At 43.7% G+C, this 25,861-nt stretch overlaps 1 protein-coding gene across 2 annotated transcripts in view; it reads right to left on the bottom strand.

The window, feature by feature from the left end:
- The window catches only part of dennd2b (DENN domain containing 2B), an 89,285-nt gene extending 64,450 nt beyond the window's left edge, over nucleotides 1-24,835 (bottom strand). For both annotated transcript variants that reach the window (XM_063012455.1, XM_063012456.1), the window contains exon 1: nucleotides 24,710-24,835. The gene's annotated coding sequence lies outside the window, so the exon portion shown is untranslated. The remainder of the gene's footprint in view (nucleotides 1-24,709) is intronic.
- Nucleotides 24,836-25,861: the final 1,026 nt, after the last annotated feature.

Raw genomic sequence — 25,861 nt, 5'->3', positions numbered from 1 at the left:
TAATTTTAATGTACAGCACTTTGGTTGACACACATTGTCTTTTAAATGTGCTATAAAAATAAAGGTGACTTGACTTGACTTGAATGAATAAGTCCTTGGCACACTATCAGAGTTTTTGCAAAACTGGCGAATAAATGAGGCTTGCAGGCTCTATAAAAACATTCACACAAAATGGTAAAACATCATCTAAAAATAAATATGCTCGACTGTTTGATACGGGTGCTTCAAATGCAGTTAAATGGATTTTCTTCCATCCAAACCTAAATATTTTTATTGAGCTGCTAAAGGAAGAACAGCTGTAAAAATAAATTCAACTGCGCTCAGAGATATATGGCAACATTAAATCCTCTCTTTCCTTAGCCCTGTTTCCACACTGGCAAGTGGCAAAGCGAAAGACATAAATTCACTTCCTTTGTACGGTTAGTCTTATTATGTGTGACTTAGTGGCATCATTCTATTAGCAGTAACAAGCAACATAACAAGAGTGAGAAAACACATTCTGATTTTCTCAACTGTACATACACTATATAGCCAGAAGTATTTGGACACATGACCATGGGCTTGTTGGACATCCTGTTTTAAAAACAAATGGTATGAAAATAGAATGACCTCAATATAATCTTCTCTTCTGAGAAGGCTTCTGACAAGACTTGAAAAGGGGAGCACGGTGGCTAAGTGGATAGCACTGTCGCCTCACAGCAAGAAGGTCCTGGGTTCGTTCCCCAAGTGGGGCGGTCCTTTCTGTGAGGAATTTGCATGTTCTCCCCGTGTCCGAGTGGGTTTCCCCCGGGTGCTCCGATTTCCTCACACAAATGTCCATGTCCAAAGACATGCAAGTGAGGTGAATTAGAGATACTAAATTGTCCAGGACTGTGTTTGATATAAACATGTGAACTGATGAATTTTGTGTAACGAGTAACTACCGTTCCTGTCATGAATGTAAGCAAAGTGTAAAACATGAAGTTAAAATCCTAATAAACAAACAAACAAGACTTGAAGTATTCACTCAAAAGAGCATTTGTATGGATAAACACTGATGTTGGTGAACAAAGCCTTGATTGATGTTCCAGTTCATTCCAAAACTCAGGGCTCTGTGCAGCCAACTGAAGTTTATTTAAATTAATGTTTTTCTTTATATCTTTATAGACCTTGCTTTAAGCACAGGAGCACAGTCATGCTGGAACAAGTAAAAGGTGTTATAAAGAGAGGCTTTTAGGACCCAAAGATGCAGAGAAAAAATTATATTTATTAGCAATAAATAATAATTTTTTTACAACACAAATGATAATTAAACAAAAAAGTAAAAAGGCAAAACAGAAAACAATTCGGGAAATCCCGAACGGAGCCGCTGGCTTGCTGGCAACTGAAACAGAAACAGAACAAAACACAAAGGAAACAGTCTACTTATGCGAGGCGTGAACTCGGGTCGCTCGCTCGCCAAGCGAACGCGTATCTCACCACACTACGGCGTGGCTGACACTGTGTTTGCTCTTTGCCTTAATGAAGAGCATTTAAGAAAAGCGAAACCTCGGACACTGTCCGAGAAAATCGCAGAAAAGGGAGATAAAGGTAAACGCCTCTTAAAGCGTAAATAATCGGCTGTCACCAGCTACGAGCTGGGAAGAAGCCGATCTAAGGGAATAAAAGAAAAGAGGTGAGGCGCGGATTCGAACCGGGGTTGCGCCGTTGCTAATGCGGCGTTCAAACCGCTGAACCAAACTGGCAACGACGAACACGGAATTCACGAAGCGCCTTAAAAGGATTGCGGTAAGTGGAGCAAAGCGTCTAGTGTTAGCCCGATGCTATTCGCGTTAGCCGGGCGCCTAGCAACGCTGAAAACAAACCGCAGCTCGCGGGCTGCACAAATCGCACCGTCTTTCCCTAACAAGAGAAATAAAACCCTCAATACCTCGACCTTGCGATCTACACACCCTTACGCTCTTTTAGCGCCTGGGGTAACCGATCTGACCCTGAAAAAGGTACGGGCTGGTGCAGTGCAGCATAACCCACAAAACAAAGACAAAAGGTGCGACGCCTGCAGTCTAGCAACGCCCCCTTAAATAGGGAGCTCGCAGCTGCAGCTCGTTCGCCCTAATCAGCTGGCCTCCTATTTGAGGCCTTGCTGTTCTTTGTTCTGTAATGCCTGCAACGCTGGGAACTGGTGTTACGTTCACCAGACGTCGCAGGCACCCTAACAGGACCCCCCCCTTTAGGGACAGCTCCCGAGGTCCCAAGACCCGCAGACCGGTTCCTTCGGTACTCACGGATCAGTTTAGGGTCCAGGATGCGTCGAGCCGGTACCCATGAACGTTCCTCGGGGCCGTAACCTTCCAATCCACCAGGTATTGGGTGCTGCCCTGCACTCTCCTGCTATCCAGGAGGCGGCGAACCGTAAATGCAGGGGCACCCTGGATTATACGAGGGGCGGGAGGTTGTGGGGGGGGGTAAAGCTTCCCCACTCGCGAACGGGCGAAGTTGGGAGACATGGAAGGTTGGATGCGCCTTCATCCTGGGAGGCAGCTCCAACCTATATGTCACCGGGTTTATCCGTCTAACTACCTTGAACGGACCAATGTACCTCGGTGCCAGCTTGTGAGTGGTACCTTTGACGGGGAGATCCCTCGTCGATAAGAGGACACGTTGGCCCGGCCGGAACGTTAGAGCCGGCTGCCGCCTACGGTCAGCATTGCGCTTCATGGAATGCTGAGAGGCCAAGAGGGCCTGTCTTGCCTTCCGCCAGGCAGCGCGGCAGCAACGGATATGTTGCTGCACAGTCGGCACCGCAACCTCTTGTTCCTGATCAGGAAACAGCGGAGGGGGATAGCCGAACTGTGCCTCAAATGGTGACATACCCAATGCGGCGTGGTGCAGGGTATTGTGGGCAAATTCAGCCCACAACAACTTATCCGCCCAAGTGGCTGGATTACCTGCAGTCAGGCACCGAAGCATCTTGCCCAGATCTTGAATAACCCGTTCCGATTGCCCATTGGACTCGGGATGATATCCCGAGGATAAGCTAGCCGTCGCGCCAAGAAGTTGGCAAAAGGCTCGCCAGCACTGGCTAATGAACTGCGGACCCCGATCCGACACAATGTCGGACGGGACCCCATGTGCTCTCACCACATGTTGCAGAACAGCCTGTGCGGTAGCCATGGCGGACGGGAGCTTGGGCATCGGACGAAAAGGCAAGATTTAGTGAACCGGTCCACAATCACCAGTACCACCGTGAATCCCCTGGATTTTGGCAAACCTGTGACAAAATCCAGCGCCAGGTGGGACCACGGTGTTGAGGGTACTGGTAATGGATGGAGGAGCCCACGAGGACGCTCTCTAGTTCTTTTGTTGGTTGCACAGACAGCGCAGGTTCGAACAAAGTCCTTGACCTGACTCTCCATCCCCGGCCACCAAGACCTTCGGCGCAAGAACACCAGGGTCTTAGAGACTCCTGGGTGAGCCGCAAATGAGGATGTGTGAGCCCATTCAAACACCTGACGACGGACTGTTGATGGTACAAACAGCCGGTCAGGTGGACCTCCACCTGGGTCGGGCTCAACCGCTTGAGCGTCCCGAACCGTCTTAAATATGCCCCACGTTACTGGGGCAGCAATTTGGCTCATGGGGATGATAGGATCAGGCTCCGTTTCAGGTCTGGTCGGCTCCCACTGCCTGGACAAAGCATCAGGCTTAACGTTTTTTGACCCTGGTCTATAGGACAGGGTGAAACGAAACCGACCAAAAAAAAGTGACCACCGAGCCTCACGGGAATTCATCCGCTTCGCTTGTTGGATAAACAACAGATTTTTGAGGTCTGTCCAAACAAGGAAGGGATGTTTTGCCCCCTCGAGCCAATGTCGCCACTCATCAAGCGCTAGCTTGATGGCCAAAAGCTCCTTATCTCCTACCGGGTAGTTACGCTCGGCAGGAGTTAGACGGTGCGAAAAGAAAGCACATGGGTGGAGCTTCTTTTCTAGACCCACTCTCTGGGACAATACCGCCCCAACCCCGACGTCAGAGGCATCCACTTCCACTATGAAAGGTTCCTCTGGGTTGGGCAACTGCAATACAGGAGCAGTTGTTAAGAGAGACTTAAGCCTATTGAAGGCTTGCTGGGCCTGCACCGTCCATTTAAACAGACCCTTACCTGTAAGAGCCGTCAAAGGAGCGGCGACCGTACTGAAGTTCCGAATGAATCGCCTAAAAAAGTTTGCAAAGCCCAGAAATCTTTGCACATGGCGTACGGAACTTGGAGTTGGCCAGTCCTCCACAGATTTGATTTTAGCCGGATCCATTCGCAGGGCACCTTGTGAAATTATAAACCCCAAAAAGGAAACTGATGGGGTATGGAAAACGGATATCTCCAGCTTGACGAACAAATGATGGTCGAGCAGAAGCTGGAGAGCCCGGCGAACGTGCCTCACATGTTCTTCGATGGACCGGCTAAATATTAGGATATCGTCTAGGTAAACATAGACGTATCTGTCAAAGGCTTCCCGCAAAGCCTCATTGATAAAGCGTTGGAAGACCGCGGGGGCATTCATTAACCCAAAGGGCATCGCTAGGTACTCATAGTGTCCCGTGGGCGTAATGAACGCAGTCTTCCATTCATCCCCTCGCCGGATACGGATCAAATTATACGCGCTGCGTAAGTCAAGCTTCGTAAAAATTGAAGCCCGCTGAAGGGCTTCGAAAGCCGTGGCCATCAGCGGCAGCGGATAACGATCCTTAACCGTTATTGTGTTCAGACCTCGATAATCGATGCAGGGGCGCAAGGTTCCATCCTTCTTTCCCACAAAGAAGAATCCTGCCCCAGCTGGGGAGGACGATGGTCGGATGAACCCCTGATCGAGTGCCTCCTTTACATACTCCTCCATGGCGATCCTCTCCGGTCCCGACAGGAAGAAGAGGCGCCCCCTAGGAGGAGCAGTGCCAGGAAGCAAGTTGATCGCACAATCGAAAGGTCTGTGTGGGGGCAAGTCCCGCGCCTGGGACTTGCTAAACACCTCCTGCAGGTCATGGTACACGGGGGGTACCCGGGCCAAGTCAGGGGTCATCGCCTCAAGCGCCTCAAGCGAGCAAGCGAGCAAGCGCGGGCCCACCTCCCTTCCCCCTGTGGGATGAAAGAAAGTGTCCTTCAGAGCCTCTTTAAAAGAGGACTCCGAAGAACACTCCGGCGCGTTCTGTTCCCACAGGGCAGTAGCCCACTCCAAGGCTTTACCGGTCAGAAAAGATATACTAAACACAACCTTGGAGCGCTCAGAAGGGAAGCGGGACGGCTGTAGCTCGAACGTGAGGGAGCATTGTGGGAGGAAACCTCGACATTTCTTCGCCTCCCCTGAAAAACGCTCGGGGGGCGGAATGGAGGTTTCGACTCCTACAGGAGGCGCTGGGGGAGCGGGAGAGTGACTGTGGCGACCCGAACTGGCTGCCAGAGTCGGCAACAGCTGGGCGATTTCGGTCACCCGCTGTGTCAGCTCTGACAGCGCCAGCTCGTGTCTCCCCAGTGCAACCCCCTGGTGACGAAGGACGTCAACCATGGGAGGAGTCTCTGCTGGGTCCATCTTTGGTCGCACCTTTCTGTTATAAAGAGAGGCTTTTAGGACCCAAAGATGCAGAGAAAAAATTATATTTATTAGCAATAAATAATAATTTTTTTACAACACAAATGATGATTAAACAAAAAAGGAAACAGGCAAAACAGAAAACAATTCGGGAAATCCCGAACGGAGCCGCTGGCTTGCTGGCAACTGAAACAGAGAAACAGAACAAAACACAAAGGAAACAGTCTACTTATGCGAGGCGCGAACTCGGGTCGCTCGCTCGCCAAGCGAACGCGTATCTCACCACACTACGGCGTGGCTGACACTGAGTTTGCTCTTTGCCTTAATGAAGAGCATTTAAGAAAAGCGAAACCTCGGACACTGTCCGAGAAAATCGCAGAAAAGGGAGATAAAGGTAAACGCCTCTTAAAGCGTAAATAATCGGCTGTCACCAGCTACGAGCTGGGAAGAAGCCGATCTAAGGGAATAAAAGAAAAGAGGTGAGGCGCGGATTCGAACCGGGGTGTGCCGTTGCTAATGTGGCGTTCAAACCGCTGAACCAAACTGGCAACGACGAACCCGGAATTCACGAAGCGCCTTAAAAGGATTGCGGTAAGTGGAGCAAAGCGTCTAGCGTTAGCCCGATGCTATTCACGTTAGCCGGGCGCCTAGCAACGCTGAAAACAAACCGCAGCTCGCGGGCTGCACAAATCGCACCGTCTTTCCCTAACAAGAGAAATAAAACCCTCAATACCTCGACCTTGCGATCTACACACCCTTACGCTCTTTTAGCGCCTGGGGTAACCGATCTGACCCTGAAAAAGGTACGAGCTGGTGCAGTGCAGCATAACCCACAAAACAAAGACAAAAGGTGTGACGCCTGCAATCTAGCGACGCCCCCTTAAATAGGGAGCTCGCAGCTGCAGCTCGTTCGCCCTAATCAGCTAGCCTCCTGTTTGAGGCCTTGCTGTTCTTTGTTCTGTAATGCCTGCAACGTTGGGAACTGGTGTTACGTTCACCAGACGTCGCAGGCACCCTAACAAAAGGTCTCCCTTAACTGTTGCTGCAAAATTGGAAGCATATAATTTATTTTATGTAATGATTTATTACACCTGTTAGCAATTATTGTGGCTATAAGAAATGAATTGAAAAATAGAAAGGGTGTCCCAATACTTTTGCCTAGTGTATGTTACTCTGCATGTGGCATGTGACAGTACACACTTACTTTAATTTCATGCCTTAATGCCTTAATCTATCTATCTATCTATCTATCTATCTATCTATCTATCTATCTATCTATCTATCTATCTATCTATCTATCTATCTATCTATCTATCTATCTATCTATCTATCTATCTATCTATGTGTTTCTTCTAGCAAAAAGCCTTCGCTTATGTCTGAAAAGGCTATCCACAAGATTTTGTAATGAGTTTGCGACATTTCATACCCATTCAGGTGAAAGTACATTTGTAAGGTCAGGTGCTGATGTTGAATGAGAACACCTTGCTTGCAGTTCATACAAAATGTGTTAATCAGGGTTAAGATCACAGGGCTCTATGCAGTCCACCTCAGTTCCTTCACACCAAATTTCCCCAAACTGTTGCCCCAAAGCTGAAAGTGTTTGTAAAAAAATGACCTCAAATTTCTTAGTCTCAAACCATCTGCCAGAGGATTACATTTTAGAACCAGCTGTGTGTTTAAATAGAACAAATGCCCAAAACACAAAACTGGTTTTGGAAGAGCCTTCCACAACGTCCTGACCTAAACTCTTAAAAATATGTTAACTGTGTAGAAAAGTCTGTGCCAACAAATGTGGTTAGACCTTTATCAATTCTGTCAAGTAGAATGGTCAAAAATCTAACTAAAGTGGTGCAAACTGAACTATTAAAACCAACTGATTGTGGGTAAAATACCAAATGTGTCATATTTGTGTCATATTTACACAAAACCCACAAAAATGAAACTGAAACTAGAATACCAACAACAACAAACCTCACCACAAGTCCAACTGGAATGTTTTAACTAGAGCCAGGGGCACTGCCAGGGATTTTGGGCTCCATAAAAACATATCACATTTGGCCCCACCACCTCAGGCCACGCCAACCCTAGTAAAATTCTTAAATGTAAAATTTCTAATGTCTTAGTTTCCTTTCTTTCGGGTTGGCAACAAACTTTATCTATAAAATATCTAAAAAAGTAGACATGATTCTACATTCCTCATTTACATTTTAGTGCAAGGAAGTACCGTTCATGCCTGGTTTGAGAAGTGAATTATTTCAGGTAAATAGAAGGGGTGATCTGCAATACTGAGGCTCTTTGTATGTTTACTTTTTTCCCCAAACATGAACATCTTTGGGGTCAATTTGATTGTGAGCTAAACCTTTTCATCCAACATCATTGCCTCACATCACAAATACTCTTCTAAGAAAAAAGACAGAAATTTCCACCACCAGGCCACTCACACCAGCACAAAGTGTAAAACCATTCAGATGCAGTTCAGGCGTTTCATTTAATGTTCCAATCAAACATAAGAAAAAAGCAAAAAGTGTGCTTCACAGGGTGCAACACTTGTATGAGAGTATTGAAATAAGAGGCCTTGTGGCTCAGCAGTGCAACCGGCCTAATCGGGCACTTTAAAAACACAAATGGTGATGTCTGAGGAAATCTAGATTCAGTAACTGCCGTTCCTGTCATGAATGTAACCAAAAGTGTAAAACATGACGTTAAAATCCTAATAAACAAACAAAATTAAGTTTGAAGGTTTACTAGCAGAATGTAGGAATGCCTAGTAGGAATGTAGGAAACAGCCCGGGCAATTTCAGGAGTATAATAAGATTATTACCTATTACAATGTAAGAGAAATTTATTGTATAACTGTAGAACACTATATGGTCAATAAAAAAAAGGGGGTCAGCTGTATGGATTGCACAGGTGGAGTTAAGATGACCACGGTGGCTCAGTGGGTAGCACTGTCGCATCACAGCAGGAAGGTCCTGGATTCGATCCCCAGGTGGAGCGGTCCGGGTCCTTTCCAATTGTCGATGACTGTGTTTGCCTAGAACTTGTGAACTGATGAATCTTGCGTAACAAGTAATTACCGTTTCTGTAACCAAAGTGTGTAAACATGCCGTTAAAATCCTAATAAATAAATAAATAAGATGACCAGGCTCTCCTGATGTACCGTAGCTACAGTGGCTATATTTAACAGCAAGGGGTTCAAATCTAACAATGTTTACATACATACAATAATCTGACAGCTGCAAAAATTTAGATTTAAATTTTTTATCCAATTTGTTTGAATTGCACTTAAACACAGTCTAATAATGGATTACCTGAGTTTGTCAATTACATTTATTTTGTAATGCAAGACTGAACTGTAGGCATTCAAACTTAATTTTGTTTGTTTATTAGAATTTTAACGTCATGTTTTACACTTTGGTTACATTCATGACAGAACACAATTACTTGTTACATAAGATTCATCAGTTCACAAGTTTAATGTAAACCACAGTCACGGACAATTTAGTATCTCCAATTCACCTCACTTGCATGTCTTTGGACTGGGGTAGGAAACCGGAGCACCCGGAGGAAAGCCACACAGACATAGGGAGAACATGCAAACTCTACACAGAAAGGACCCAGACCACTCCACCTGGGAATCAAACCCAGGACCTTTTTGCTGTGAGGCAACAGTGAGCCACCGCAACAGTGAGCCACCTACATACACACAACAATTAAAAAAAAAATAGTAATAATAATAAAATTAAAATAAATAAATAAATAAATAAATAGAAAAATTTGATTTTAATTATTTATGTGTTTGAATTGCACTTAAACACAGTCTGATAACTGTTTAAGTGAGTCCATCAAATGAATTTCTTTTGTAATGCATGGCTGAACTGTAGGCATTCTGCTAGTAAACCTTCGAACTTAAAGACATCACATATAGTTCAAAATGCCTGTCAATCAAGAATTAGTTTTTTTAGTGTTCTCCAAAACACACTAAGCAATGCAGTGGCATAAAAGTTATGTGCTAAAAAAGTTTCGTATTTGGCAGCAACCGCAGCAAGCTATTGTAACTCCAATCTAAATTGACAGGCGCAATGGCTTTTGCATTCACTTAATTTTGCTATGACACAGCTTGCAGCTTACAGCTTACAACTCTTACCCACTTTTATCTACTGTATTGAATCCAGAATAAGCCATTAGTAAGTTAAGCTATGGTATACACCGACGAGGCATAACATGACACTGACAGGTGAAGCGAATAACACTGATTATCTCTTCATCACAGCACCTGTTAGTGGGTGGGATATATTAGGCAGCAAGTGAACATTTTATCCTCAAAGTTGATGTGTTAGAAGCAGGAAAAACAGGCAAGCGTAAGGATTTGAGCGAGTTTGACAAGGGCCAAATTGTAGACGACTGGGTCAGATTACTTAAAAACTGCAGCTCTTGTGGGATGTTCCCGGTCTGCAGTGGTCAGTATCTATCAAAAGTGGTCCAAGTACGGAACAGTGGTAAACCGGCAACAGGGTCATGGGCAACCAAGACTCATTGATGCACGTGGGGAGCGAAGGCTGGCCCGTGTGGTCTGATCCAATAGACGAGTTACTGTAGCTCAAATTGCTGAAAAAGTTCATGCTGGTTCTGATAGAAAGGTGTCAGAATACACAGTGCATCACAGTTTGTTGAGTATGGGGCTGCACAGCCGCAGACCAGTCAGAGTGCCCATGCTGACCCCTGTCCACCAGCGAAAGCGCCAACAATGGGCACATGAGCATCGGAACTGGACCACGGAGCAATGGAAGAAGGTGGCCCGGTCTGAGTGTGCATCGCTTACCTGGGGAACACATGGCACCAGGATGCACTATGGGAAGAAGGCAAGCCAGTGGAGGCAGTGTGATGCTTTGGGCAATGTTCTGCTGGGAAACCTTGGGTCCTGCCATCCATGTGGATGTTCCTTTGACACGTACCACCTACCTAAGCATTGTTGGGGACCATGTACCCCCTTTCATGGAAACGGTATTCCCTGATGGCTGTGGCCTCTTTCAGCAGAATAATGCTCCTGCCACAAAGCAAAAATGGTTCAGGAATGGTTTGAGGAGCACAACAACAAGTTTGAGGTGTTGACTTGGCCTCCGAATTCCCCAGATCACAATCCAATCGAGCATCTGTGGGATGTGCTGGACAAACAAGTCCGATCCATGGAGGCCCCACCTCACAGCTTACGGGAGTTAAAGGACCTGCTGCTAACATCTTGATGCCAGATACCACAGCACACCTTCAGGGGTCTAGTGGAGTCCATGCCTCGATGGGTCAGGGCTGTTTTGCCAGCAAAAGGGGGACCAACACAATATTAGGAAGGTGGTCATAATGTTATGCCTTATCGGTGTATAACGTGTCAGTTAGCACACCCATCTTTACCATTTTAAAAACCAAATCTACACTGCCGCTCAGGTGGTGCAGCGGTAAAAAGACACGCTGCAACCAGAGCTGGATTCTGAGTACATCGTTTCGAATCCAGCTCTGCCTCACCGGTTCGAGACTGGGCTGCTGTATGAGCAACGATTGGCCGGTTGCTCAGTTGGGGGGGTGGGACAAAGAACCGGATGTGGGTCTCTCTCTGTCAGAATGAGATTACGACCTCTGCCGGCTGATTAGAGGCGCCTGCACAAGAGATGAGGAAGAGTGCCCTTAGGGTGTGTCTCTCCGCATGCAACGCTAGGTGGCACCACACTCATCAATGTGTTTGTGGCAAAAATGCATCCGGCTGCTGCTCATGTTTCGGAGGGGATATGGGTTAGCTTCAATCTCCTCTGTCAGGGCAGGGTTCGGCATAGACAGAGAGGAAGCACGATGCAAATTGAACAATTGGATGTGCTAAAGGGGGAGAAAAAGGGAAAAAAATATAAAAATCTACTGAAAGAAAAAAAAAACACAAAAAACTTCTCCACAGACACTAATACAAATAAATCTTATAAATAGAAATAAATCTTAATCTAAAAAAAAATAGGTGTTCAGGTTGCACAGCAGTCCTTTTTACACTACCCCACCACCTCTGAAATCTGGGTTTGAATTTTAGGAGTGCTACTAGCCAGCTAGGCATTTACACAGACATGTCTGAGGGTGGAGGATGGCTAACAGCGAAAAGCCTGTGATAAATTGGTGCCCTGTGCAGGGTATTTCTGCCTTGTGCCCAGTGATTGTGGGTGAAACTGGACTAATTGCAACCCTGACTAAGATAAAGTGGTTGATGAAAATTAAATGACATCTAAAATGATTTTTATATGATTATCATTATGATTTTATATGACAGTTATGTACCCAGTGCAAACATATTGCAAACAATTACATAGATGGCACAACAGTGGCTGATGGGAATACAACAAAGAATCAGTGCTGAGATCAGACAGAAATCTGAAATGATGGCGTTGACATGGTTGACATGGCGTTGACATGGTTGACATCAGAAACAGTGCTTAGTATTGTTTTAATGTTTCAAACTCTGTTTCAGTCATGTTTGTGAAAGCGAGAAAAGAAAAGCTCTTTGTCCATAATGTCCTTGAGAAGAATGTGGTTAAAATGTAAACTAGTATTAGCTCAAACACATCATATCTAACCAGCTTCCTGGTATAATACACATAGTGTGGAATGTTCAGGGGTAAGGAAAGGACTGCATGCATATTTGATGGTGCAAAAGGTCCACAGAGCAGCCCACCATGAGGAGGAAAGATCTCATATTTGTTTTGTCAAATCAATTTAGCACACAACTGTGGGAGAAGTGAGGTGGAGCATTTTGACATGAGATCACTGATCAATAAGTGCAACACCTGTCATCCCAGCATTTACTGAAGATTAATAAGGTTGCCCCGACTACCTGCAAAGCATTAAAAAATTCTTTTTTATCAACCACTTTATCCCGGTCGGGATCACGGTCCAGTTCTACTAGAAAACACAGTGCACAAGGCAGGAATACTCTAGACAGAACACAGACAGTCCATTACAGGGCTTGGCCCATCCACTGCCTCGGAGATAGCCTATCATGTCTATGTAGACACCCGGCTGGCTGATAGCTAGCTGTCCTATTGGTCTATTACACTAGCTAGCCCACCACTGCTAAGATCTGGGACTCTCAGTAGTGGGTGCTAGCCAGCATAGTAGACCGTTGCCCCAACCAAGTGCCACAAAGCAAAAAAAAAACACACACATTCCAAAAAGAAAAGTTGGGATGAAGGAAATTTAGGGCTAGTAATATGTTTAAAAAACAAATAATGATGTGATTTCAAACAGATGATTGTAATCATGATTTGGAACAAAAGCAGTATCCAACAAAGGCTGAGTATTTAAGGAGCAAAGATAGACAGAGGATCTCCAATTTGTTAACAAATGTGTGAGTAAATTATTGAAATGTTTAAAAATACTTTTCTCCTTCTACAGTGCATAATATCATTAAACAGTTTAAGGAATTTCGAGAAATTTTAAAGCGCAAAAAGTGAGAGTAAAAGCTAAAGAACCGTCATTCATCAATAGCTGATATAACTTCATGGGCAAAGGATTACTTTGTCAACCTTTGTCAAGCATTACAATACAGAGTACAAGCACTACAATACAGGGTTCCATTCACAAATGCCACTTAAAACATTACTGTGCAATAAAGAAACCTAATGTTAACCATGTCCACAAGTTCTCTGGGCTCTGTGGCATCTAGGATGGACCATAACACAATGAAAACATGTATTGTGGTCAGACAAATCAGTATTTTAGATCTTTTTGGAAAACATGCTCCTGATCAAAATGAAACGGACCATCCAAATTGTACGTCAAAAGCCAGGGTCTGTAATGGTATGGGGGTTGTGTCAGTCCACTTATGTGATGGCAGCATTCATGCAGAAAAGTACACATATGCTGCCTTTAAGAGGGCATCTTTTCCAGGGACATCCATGCATTTTTCAACAAGACAATGCAAAACCACATGCTGCACACATTATAAAGGCATGGCTGCAGAAGAAGAGGGTACAGATACTAGACTGGCCTGCCTGCCTGCAGTCCTGAACTGTCCCCAATAGGCAATGTGTGGAGAATTTTGAAACACAAAATGCGACGACAACCCTGTACTGTTACACATCTTAAGACGTGTTTGCAGGAAACACTTCATTACTAATTACTTGGTATCACTGGTGCCAAAACATGAAAGGTTATTCCACAACCCATCAGACTTACAGACACATGGATACCCCATGCACATTATTCCATGCTGCTGTAAATGCTGCTGTATAAACGCTAGACTGTTGTGTACAGTGCCATCAGAAAGTATTCACACCCCTTCACTTTTTCCACATTTTGTTACGTTACAGACATATTTGAAAACTGATTTGAGTATAGTTTTCTTTAAAAAAAATCTACATGAAATAGCCCATAATGACAAAGTGAAAACATGTTTTCAGACATTTTTGTAAATCTTTTAAAAATGTAAACATTTAAACATAATAGGTACATAAGTATTCACACCCATGGCTTAATATTTTGTTGAAGCACCTTTGGCAGCAATCACAGCCTCAAGTCGTCTTGGGTATGTCTGTACAAGCTTGGCACACCTGTTTTGGGGCACTTTCTCCCATTCTTCTCTGCAGATCCTCTCAAGCTCAGTCGGGTTGGATGGGCAGCGTCTGTAGACAGCCATTTTTAGGTCTTTCCAGAGATGTTCAATTGGATTCAAGTCCGGGCTCTGGCTGGGCCACTCAAGGACATTCACAGACTGCTCCTGAAGCCACTCCTTTGTTATCTTGGCTGTGTGCTTTGGGTCATTGTCGTGTTGGAAGATGTATCGTCGCCCTAGTCTGAGTTCCAGAGCCCTCTGGAGCAGGTTTTCTTGAAGAATCTCTCTATATTTGGCTGCTGTCATCTTACCCTCTATGTGGACTAGTCGCCCAGTTCCTGCCGCAGAAAAACATCCCCACAGCATGATGCTGCCACCACCATGCTTGACAGTAGGGATGGTGTTAGCCAGGCGATGAGCAGTGCCTGTTTTTCTCCAGACATGACGCTTGTAGTTCAGGCCAAAAAGTTCTATTTTGGTTTCATCAGACCAGAGAATTTTGATTCCTCTGGTCTGAGAATCCTTAAGCGCTCTGCCATGTGCCTTTTAGTGAGGAGTGGCTTCCATCTGGCCACTCTACCATAAAGTCCTGATTGGTGGAGTGTGTTAGCAATGGTTGACCTACTGGATGGTTGTCCACAAGGGAACACTGGAGCTCTGCCTTAGTGACCATTGGGTTCTTGGTCACCTCTCTGACCAAGGCCCTTCTTCCCCGATTACTCAGTTTGGTCAGGCGGCCAGATCTAGGGAGGGTTCTGGTGGTTCCAAACTTCTTCCATTTACGAATAATGTAGATCACAGTGCTTTTCGGGACCTTCAATGCTGCCGAAATTTTTTTGTATCCTTCCCCAGATTTGTGCCTTGACACAATCCGGTCTTAGAGGTCTAAATACAATTCCTTTGACTTCATTGCTTGGTTTCTGCTCTGATATGCACTGTCAACTGTGAGACCTTTTATAGACAAGTGTGTGCCATTCCAAATTATGTTCAATCAACTGAATTTACCACAGGTGGTCTCCAATTAAGTTGTAGAAGCATCTCAAGGATGATCAGTGTAAACTGGATGCACCTGAGCTCAATTTTGAGCGTTATAGCAAAGGGTGTGAATACTTATGTACTTATTATGCTTAAATGTTTACATTTTTAAAAGATTTACAAAAATGTCTGAAAACATGTTTTCACTTTGTCATTATGGGCTATTTCGTGTAGATTTTTAAAAAGAAAACTATACTCAAATCGGATTTCAAATATGTCTGTAACGTAACAAAATGTGGAAAAAGTGAAGGGGTGTGAATACTTTCTGATGGCACTGTATATGTCAAAGCATGTCACTGGCCAGTGCACAGTGTCACATTTTTCTGCCTCTACAGTTGCTGTCTTACAAATCAATTTGCAACAACATACAGAACAAAACAATAGTGTAAGGTTCTGTGGCGTCAGTGGTACTTACCACTCTTCCCTGATGTCACAGAGCCTTACAGAGCTCAGTAGAGGAAGGCCTTAAATAATAGGCCTTCCAATTAGGGCGAATTGCCTGCAGCTGTGGGCTGGCTTACTTAAGCCAGCTCTGCACAGCAGCGGGTGTCGCACCTTTTGTCTGCTTTTGTTTCTTTTGTTTGTTTTTTCAGTTCGCTGGTGGCAGCGCATCCACGCTTTTATAGGCCAGACGGTATCCCCTGGTGGCATGTGCCATTAGGGTGTGTAGACTGCAAGGTCGAGGTAACATCTTTATTTAGCCTATTGCTTTAGCGTGGTGCGACGCCGTGCAGCCCTCGTGCTGCCTTTTCTTTATTCGGTTAGCGTTAGCGGTGCTGCTAAACAGCAAGCGATAGCGCTTGCAGCCGTATCCGCATTAACCTCTCATCTTAAGTGGTCATTTGGTTTCGTAACCGCTGGATGGCGAGGCCGTTAAGTGTTCGGCTCTCGCGTCAACATCCCCGGTTCGAATCCGCACTTCTGAGGTTGTCTAACTGATTTGTTCTTTTCTTCTCTTTTCAGATCGGCGAACTTCATTAGCTGCAACCTTCAGCGAAGCCACGCCGATCGCGTCCTTCCCGTAGCCCACCGCCGTGCGGGGGGCTATTGATGTCCGGGAGTCCTTAACTCCCGTGTCATATTGCTGTAGTGCCTTAGCGCTTTCAGCTTGGTGGGTTAGTAACTGCCTGATGGTGATGCCGTCAAGCGCTCGGCTATAACGCCATTACCCGGTTTACACCCACCGCTTTATTCTCAGCGATAGTGGGATTAGTAACTGCCTGATGGTGATGCCGTCAAGCGCTCGGCTATAACGCCATTACCCGGTTTACACCCACCGCTTTATTCTCAGCGATAGTGGGATTATTAACTGCCTGATGGTGATGCCGTCAAGCGCTCGGCTATAACGCCATTACCCGGTTTACACCCACCGCTTTATTCTCAGTGATAGTGGGATCAGTAACTGCCTGGTGGTGATGCCGTCAAGCGCTCGGCTATAACGCCATTACCCGGTTCATACCCACCGCTTTATGTTTCAGCGCCTGTAGGTTCAGTAACTGCCTGATGGTGATGCCGTCAAGCGCTCGGCTATAACGCCATTACCCGGTTCATACCTAGCGCTTTATCTTCAGCGTCTACACACACCCCCTCACCCGCGCTACGTTAGCGCGGTGGCAACACAACCGCTATGCACCGGCGCGACCCGGGTTCGTGCCTTGCATTAATCTTTGTTTTCCTTTTTCAGTTTTCGTTGCCTGCATCGCCCAGCGGTCTCCAGCGGGGTTCATTATTGGTTTTGTTTTTGTTTTGTGTTTTGTGTTTAATTTTTCATTTAAAAAATAAAATTATTATTTAAGTTAATCTCCGCACTTGAGTCCTTACTCTCCCACGTGACAGAAAGGTGCGACCATTTCTGGACTCAGCGGAGAATCCCTGTTCTCTCCCAAAACATTTTTTGGGGGGGCACTCCCCCGGTTGCCTGTGGCGGCCTGGGGGAATTGGACCGCTGGGCTAGAGACCTCAGGAGAGGTCTCTTTAAGGAGGGGGTACTGTAAGGTTCTGTGGCGTCAGTGGTACTTACCACTCTTCCCTGATGTCACAGAGCCTTACAGAGCTCAGTAGAGGAAGGCCTTAAATAATAGGCCTTCCAATTAGGGCGAATTGCCTGCAGCTGTGGGCTGGCTTACTTAAGCCAGCTCTGCACAGCAGCGGGTGTCGCACCTTTTGTCTGCTTTTGTTTCTTTTGTTTGTTTTTTCAGTTCGCTGGTGGCAGCGCATCCACGCTTTTATAGGCCAGACGGTATCCCCTGGTGGCATGTGCCATTAGGGTGTGTAGACTGCAAGGTCGAGGTAACATCTTTATTTAGCCTATTGCTTTAGCGTGGTGCGACGCCGTGCAGCCCTCGTGCTGCCTTTTCTTTATTCGGTTAGCGTTAGCGGTGCTGCTAAACAGCAAGCGATAGCGCTTGCAGCCGTATCCGCATTAACCTCTCATCTTAAGTGGTCATTTGGTTTCGTAACCGCTGGATGGCGAGGCCGTTAAGTGTTCGGCTCTCGCGTCAACATCCCCGGTTCGAATCCGCACTTCTGAGGTTGTCTAACTGATTTGTTCTTTTCTTCTCTTTTCAGATCGGCGAACTTCATTAGCTGCAACCTTCAGCGAAGCCACGCCGATCGCGTCCTTCCCGTAGCCCACCGCCGTGCGGGGGGCTATTGATGCCCGGGAGTCCTTAACTCCCGTGTCATATTGCTGTAGTGCCTTAGCGCTTTCAGCTTGGTGGGTTAGTAACTGCCTGATGGTGATGCCGTCAAGCGCTCGGCTATAACGCCATTACCCGGTTTACACCCACCGCTTTATTCTCAGCGATAGTGGGATTAGTAACTGCCTGATGGTGATGCCGTCAAGCGCTCGGCTATAACGCCATTACCCGGTTTACACCCACCGCTTTATTCTCAGTGATAGTGGGATCAGTAACTGCCTGGTGGTGATGCCGTCAAGCGCTCGGCTATAACGCCATTACCCGGTTCATACCCACCGCTTTATGTTTCAGCGCCTGTAGGTTCAGTAACTGCCTGATGGTGATGCCGTCAAGCGCTCGGCTATAACGCCATTACCCGGTTCATACCTAGCGCTTTATCTTCAGCGTCTACACACACCCCCTCACCCGCGCTACGTTAGCGCGGTGGCAACACAACCGCTATGCACCGGCGCGACCCGGGTTCGCGCCTTGCATTAATCTTTGTTTTCCTTTTTCAGTTTTCGTTGCCTGCATCGCCCAGCGGTCTCCAGCGGGGTTCATTATTGGTTTTGTTTTTGTTTTGTGTTTTGTGTATAATTTTTCATTTAAAAAATAAAATTATTATTTAAGTTAATCTCCGCACTTGAGTCCTTTCTCTCCCACGTGACAAATAGCATTCGTGTGCCAACACTTTTAGCTCTAGTTAACATGGCTTTACAATTCCTGTACAACAGGATTTAAAACTAATAAGCTGGTTCCAAGTATTTGTCTGTGTCAATACATACAAACTCTCTTTGTTTTCAAAGCCGGACCATTTTCCCATGTCAGTGTAAAACTTCTGTGAATCAGAACAGGCAGCAGTAGGATACCTAAACCCCACCTGGCACATTCCATGACCAGTGGTGTGGTGACCTCACAGAGACCTTAGTAAAATTATGTCCTCTGTGTTCAAGTTCCCAATAGGTCAAATAGCTCTAGGCAATTTTCTCTTTCACCAATATGAACATTTAGACTAGTGGGTAAAGCTTTGGGCTATCAGTCGGAAGACTGTTGGTTCAAATCCAGGTTCTGGGCCACTGTTGGGCCCTTAAGCAAGGCTATTAGCCCTGCTCCAGGGGCGGCATACAATGGCTGACCCTGCACTCTGACCCCAGCTTCCAAACAAGCTGGATTCGCGGAAAAATAATTTCAATGTACTGTACTTGTGTATATGTACAGTATACATGACAAATAAGGCATTCTTCTTTTATTCTGAATATTTAAGGGCCATTCCAACGAATTGGTGCCATTTGTGTGTAGTAACTCAATGAAATTAAACTGTCTTTGTTCAGCACTGAATTTAGGTAACATAAATGTACATTAAGATTAATCTTCTCAGTCAGAGTTACAATATTATCAAACATACGGGGGGGGGGGCTTACTTTTGGTCTTCCTATGGCCTTCAGTAGATACAGATAATGTACATTTCTGTTAATAATGTGACTTATATTTGCAAATTAGAGTAACAGGACTGAGTGAAAACCTGGGGACATGACTATAACATGTATTTTAACATGTATTAATAAAAAATAAATGTTAAAAACAAAAGTGGGATATGGAGTCATCAAACAATGCAAAAGAAAAAGATTTCTTTCTAAAAGATTTGGCATATTATATTTCATTGTAAAGTGTTGAGAGTGGGGACATGAAAAAATACTATTTTTTTCAGTGTTATGGGGGGTTATTATGAACAATTTTAGTTATGATATATTCTAAATTTGCAATTAAATCAATGTGCAGAACACTTTGCTCAATTAAATTTAATTTTCACATACATTTACACACATAATGTTGTGGGGAAGGAAATGGCACTGATTCAGTAGAATGGCCCTTAAGTAAGGCCTGTAGTTCTCAGAATAGGAATATTACTTTAATTTATCTTCATGTCTGTTAAAGCTTTTTGGTATGTTCAATTGCACCTGTGTTTCACCGTAAAGCCAAAAGAAACATGAGCAGAACATGGACCTCTGCACATTCTCAACTGAATCCAGACCTTATTACCTCTAAGGAAACGAGCTGACCCATGTATTCACCTGAGACCATTTTGTCTTCTACAGTGGATCTGTCTTCCTGTTTTTTCTTCCAACAGAACTTTATCTGTCTAGACTGCCGTTACAGAATCAGACACATCAGACCATGTGAAAGTTAGGGTAAGATTACTCCATAAATATAAAAAAAGGATGACTCCTCCTTCAGAACACTTCCCATCATCATATGGTCTTCATCAAGTACTCACATGTCTTAGAATTGCAGTGCATGTTGAGCCTGGTGTCATCACCCAGGACTGTCATGTTTAGACTGAGAACAATAGACACAAGTTCCATCTGTGTGTCTATAATACAGTGAGTGTTTTTAACCACTCCTTTGCCTGGACCAATTCAGTACTGCTAAAGATTTTGCCTGTGGTAAAAAGAAGTGCCCTCCTTTATGTCTGAACTGCGGCGCCAACAAAGCTTTTTTTTGTCTCCTTTTGAATTGGGATTCAATACCAGTGCTGCAGAGCCTTTTCCCTGCAAATAATAACAGGTTTCTTTCTGAGCAGCAGAGAGCGTAGTGGAGGGAGTTTGGAGCTTAGAAATCTATTAAATCCTTTTCAGTGCATTTGAGGCTGTCACAACTCGCAGCAGCTGTACACTCCCCAAACAATACCAATGGTTTCTTTTTCCCAGAGTTCTTACTGGAGTCGCCATATGGAACCAATTCTTTAAGCTATTTTCATTCCATTTCATCCCTGACTTTCAACTGTTTGTATTTTTTTTCTCAGAACCACAGATTTTTTTTTTTGCATTTCAGCATTATAAGAAAAATTGTGCAACAGTGTAACAATGGTTTAAAGTTGGACTGGACATAAATGTCAAAAGGTCTGGTTTTTCTTTTCTCACTACAGTAGTTCACTAGGTTTTTAAACAGATGTTTTAAATAGTACATTACATTAGAAACAACCCAGTTCATTACTCAGTATTATCATTCATTCAACTTCATTAATCACTGAATCCTGATTCCAATCAGTTGCAAAAAGGCCGGCACAACCCAGAAAAACTGGGTGCCAAAATGAACCTTGACAGAACTTCACTCTATTACAGTTCACACACTGTACTCTGTTTACTTACTCACCTACTCCTAGAGAACTTAAAAGTTGCCATACCACATTTTGCATGTTTTTGAAAGAATTTCTGAAGAAATCCCACAAACCAAATCTCTTTCAACAGGTTCAAATCCAGGTCTGTAGGACACTGGTGCTGTGCAGCACCCATTCTAGAGAAGCTTTCCTATCACATTATTAATATCTGGTTTATATGTTACACTAATTACTAAGATTATTACTGAGATTATGTGTTTTCGTCATGTTGTAAACAGGTGTATAAAATCAATTATATCACATTAATTACATGCTTCCAATCTAGTGACCTCACCAGGAACGCCCATCATGGTTTGAAACTCCGGTGACCTGCACAGAGCCCTGACTCCAAACCCAATGAAAGTGTTTAATTAGCCAGGCCTTCTTGTCCAACATCAGTGCCTGGCCGCACAAATGCTCATTGATAAAATGAGAATAAACTCCCACAGACAGACTCCAAAATCTTGTTAAAAAAAGCCCTCCCAGAAGTGTTAGGGGTGTTATAGCAGGGCAAGGCAGGGCAAAGCTATGCCTAATGTGATGTATAAAAAGTACGTGGTCAGGTGTCTAAGGACCTTTGGCCATACAATGTAGTTGCTGTACTCGAGTATTTGCTGTACTTTCATAGCTATTCCATATAGTGCATATACTACAAATTATGAGAGGTGAAATATCTAATTATTTTTCCCAGTCCTGATCAACAAACCTTGATAAACTGGAATATTGATATGGTCAAACATTTTGGCGCCATTATGCAGTCAGGCCAAAATGATCATAAATAAAATAAAATTATTTAAACAGACATGAATGGAATCCAAAACAATTCAATCCCTACAGATAAAATTGGTGGTTGTTGGATTCTAAATGGCACAGAAAATGCATTTGCACTATTATCCAGTTGCAGGTTTGAGCCAGTAGTTGAGTGCTGACTAGCCATTGGTTGAAGGAAAGACATTCCTATATTTCTGTCAATCATGTAATTTGAGACATGTGTGAGCTTGTGTGTATGGCCGAAGGTCAGTAAATACACCTCAAAGTGAACTAATCTGCTCAATAGCAATGTCTGAGGAGCAGTTTGTAAACTGAGGTAATAGCTAGCTTTACATGTCATGTGGGAGATTAGTGGGTGTGTTTCTCCAGAACTCTGGAGATGCCAATAGGTGAATTTGATGAACCCATGGGTGAGTAAAAAAATTATTTGCACCGTCCATGGTGTATTCTAGCCCTGTGCTTAGTGTTTCTAGGTGCCGCCTCAAAGCCTTTAACTTTTGCATTTTTGAGGAATAAGAGGAACCCAAAGTACTCTGACAAAACCCAAGTGGACATACAGAGAACATACAAAACTCTGACAACTGCAGTGCAGTTTAATGTTTCATTCCTGCTGCTTTCAGGGCATCCAGCAACTTTCTTTAAGTGGCTTTTCTAGGACCTATTGTATTGTTAGTCTAAACAATCACTGTGAAATTTAGTTTGGTGCACTTTTACAGGAACAGGAAAGAAACAGAAACAGCAACAATTACTTACTGAACTATACAATTGCTGCTTCTCAAACTAATTGTATTGACAAACATGTTGAAAGTGTTTGCTTTAGTTTTTGTAGTTTTTCTTTAATAGAATTGTCCCTGAGAAGCTTTTTACCTACACCATGATCCAATACCCATTGGAAATCTTTCCAACTAATAGCAATACATTTTATTTTAAAACCAAGTGCAGTTTTAACAAGAACAATATTTTTATTGTGTGATTTGCAATATTAATATTGGCAAGTGGCGCCGGTTCACTGGTTTAGTGAAAGTGGTGCAAGGCATCCGAGAAGTGCCAGAATAGCCAAGGCCTGTCTCACAACACTGACTAACTTTTTAATGTAACCTTTAAATTTGTAAATTAATATAGTGACTGAATAATGTTCCCTTTTTGGGTTTTAAGCCATTTTGTCCTAATGTTTATTAATGAACACTTTTTTAATGCATTTTCTCCCCATTTTCCTCCCGATTTAGCGCACTCAATTTTGTCTTTCGCTGCTGAGAGATACCAGATTGCATCCAAGGAGAGCACGTCGCTGGACACGCCACTTCCGACACATGCACAGCCTTCCTCTTCTCGCAACTGCTTTCTGCACAGGTGTCTCTTCCGCCAATCAGGGTCGGTCATTACACAGTGTATGAAGACCCACTCACCCACACATAGTCTGGCCCCCACCTTGGCAGATACGGGCGCCTAATGAACACTTTTTTATTCACATTTATTACGTTTGTGGGTATAAAAGACACTTAAGTCAGCCATATTAAATTTACAGTGACCACACACTGCATGTCTAAAATCTGGTGAAAGAGGGGGTAAGTACACTTTTCATCAAGAGTGGCTAACATTTCTATGAGGTGCTGACTCATCCCAAAGACAGCAATGACAGCTCTCAAAAATAAATAATTACAAAGTGTAAAGAAAGTAAAATATGTATATCAAACATGACAACATTTGGATGTTGGTTTGAACTTATAGATGAGTGTGATAACGTTCTGCCTGCAATCTTATTAACCAGTGTTGGAGAGAAAAAAGAGGGCCTCCCATGGTCAAGCTGACAGTCCTGGCCAGTGAGAAGGCCGTTGTTTTCATCGGCACAAAAGACAGTCTGTTCAGAAAGTTCAAGGAAAAAAAGCTTTTGCAGCTGCAGGGGCTGTTGAAAGCAGGGGGCACACATTACTTTCCCCACACACAATATCCAAACCCTGTTCCACACAAACACAGAACTTAATTAATCATGCGAAATTATGCTGCTTCTGATGTGTATAACTGTGTTTAATCAGAGGAGCAAACTGGCTTTTGTTTAAGTGACATCAATGGTTTCCTAACATCCCTTCAGTGCCTAAATATTACACAGTACTACACACCACTTCTTTATTAAAAAGTGTATAAATCTTAACTAACTAAAACACTTCAAACACTTTTGTTTTTGTTTGTTTGTTTGTTTATTTATTTGTTTAGATAATAGGTCGTACGCTGTTAGTAAACACCGGGCAGCCAGAACTGAGGAGGCATTTTAGGATAATAGGCGCAATATGGATTCTTGTTCACATTAACAAGGATCCGTACAGCCAGTCATTCCAAACAAATTGGCTTTTATTATTAGTATGTCCAGTCGTCTAGGCTTAAAATCCAGGTAGGACTTAAGTCTCAGTGATTAACACCATTAGACCAGCTGCTGCAATGTCACACTGACATCTGGTTGTGAAAAGTATGCGGAATCGGTCAAACTGTACAGAATCCCACGAGCTCAAGTTACTTGAATTCAGCCTACAAAACAATATATTTGGCTTTTAGTACCAATGATAAAAACACACTTGTCGTGCATATATTTAAGGACAGACATTTAAAAGCTAATGACATAAAATTGCTACATGTGTTCATTCAGTTTGCCCGGTGTGTGAGCTGCGCTGACAATGAGGTGTTTTGCTTTGATAACTCGAACAGCACTGTTTAAACTAAATGCGCTATAAAGTGTTATAAACAGTACGCTACATTACTAAACAGTATATTTGTATGTGTTTATAGTTGTAAAAACTACTATCAGGAACATTAAGCTTGCTACTTTATAAGCAACCAGCTCTGCCAAATGAACTACAGCCAAATGTGATTAGATGGTCTTTCGGTCACTCTGAGGGAAAAAAAAAGTTGTAAAAGTATTAACAAAAAACAGCGTTTTTACCTTACTGATGTGTTTCTCTATTCGAGTCATTTTGTCCAACTTCTTAAAAATAAGTAAAAGGTGCGAAAAGTGAAAAAAAACCTGCCGGTAATATGTCCCAACCTTTTCTTCACTTAAGCAGTCATGTTCTGTGAGTGGACAAAGCCTGCGCGCCCAGGCTCGCGCTGAAGGCTGAGCCTGTTCCCATGGAAACGGGTTGTTTTGCGTTTCACACACACACACCACCACCCGCCTCCCGGTTATCTGACTCCCACACAAACCAAAGCCAGCTGCGTTTGCGCAATCTCAGCCACATGGCTTACTTACGTTCTTCATGAGAATCCCACAAATTCAGAAAGTATAGACACTTTCACATACAGATCCAAAACAGTATCAACAACTAAACATCAACTCCATGTGTCCTTGCGCGCATCTTATCCATGGGTTCTCAGTACAGTGGAACCTTGACTTACGAGTTTAATTCGTTCTGTGACCAAGCTCGTAACTCAGTTTGCTCGTATATCAAATCAAATTTTCCCATTAAAATGAATTGAAACGCTATTAATCCGTTCCAGCCCCCCAAAAACCACACCGATTTTTTTGTTACGTGTTTTTAAATAAGAAAAGTGTACTTTATAAATAACAAATAATGTATAAAAAAATAATAATACATAATAAAAGAGAATGTAAAGAAATAAACTGGTTTCATTAAGTGTATTTACCTTAAAAATCAGACGAAGATGCTGGCGGAGGTGGAGATTGGTGGAGGAAGTTGGGGGAGTGTTTCATTCCGTGCTCTATCACTTAACTTACTCGCTACACACTTAATGCTACAATATATTGCTGAATTTAACTTACACACTATGCTACACTTTATCGCTAAACATAATTGCGACTTTTTAAAAAAATATATATATTTTTTTTCTTCACTTAATCTTATTCTTCACTGACTTTTGGCTTTTTCGTCACATTTTCCTCTCTTTCACTTGCTTGTACGGCAAGATAACCAGGTGAACTGAACTCAGCTGAGCTCGTAACTCAGATCTCGGCTCGTATCACAAAGCAAAAAATCGACCAAGTGACAGCTCGTATCTCGGAAAATTCGTAAGTTGGGTCACTCGAAAGTCAAGGTTCCACTGTATTTGTTTCTTGACGTGATGACTTAATTTAGCC

The sequence above is a fragment of the Trichomycterus rosablanca genome, chromosome 17 (assembly GCF_030014385.1).
Source record: "Trichomycterus rosablanca isolate fTriRos1 chromosome 17, fTriRos1.hap1, whole genome shotgun sequence".
In the NCBI taxonomy this organism is placed as follows: Eukaryota; Metazoa; Chordata; class Actinopteri; order Siluriformes; family Trichomycteridae; genus Trichomycterus; species Trichomycterus rosablanca.
Note: the sequence above shows the minus strand (reverse complement) of the source record. Positions and strands in the feature narration are given on the sequence as shown.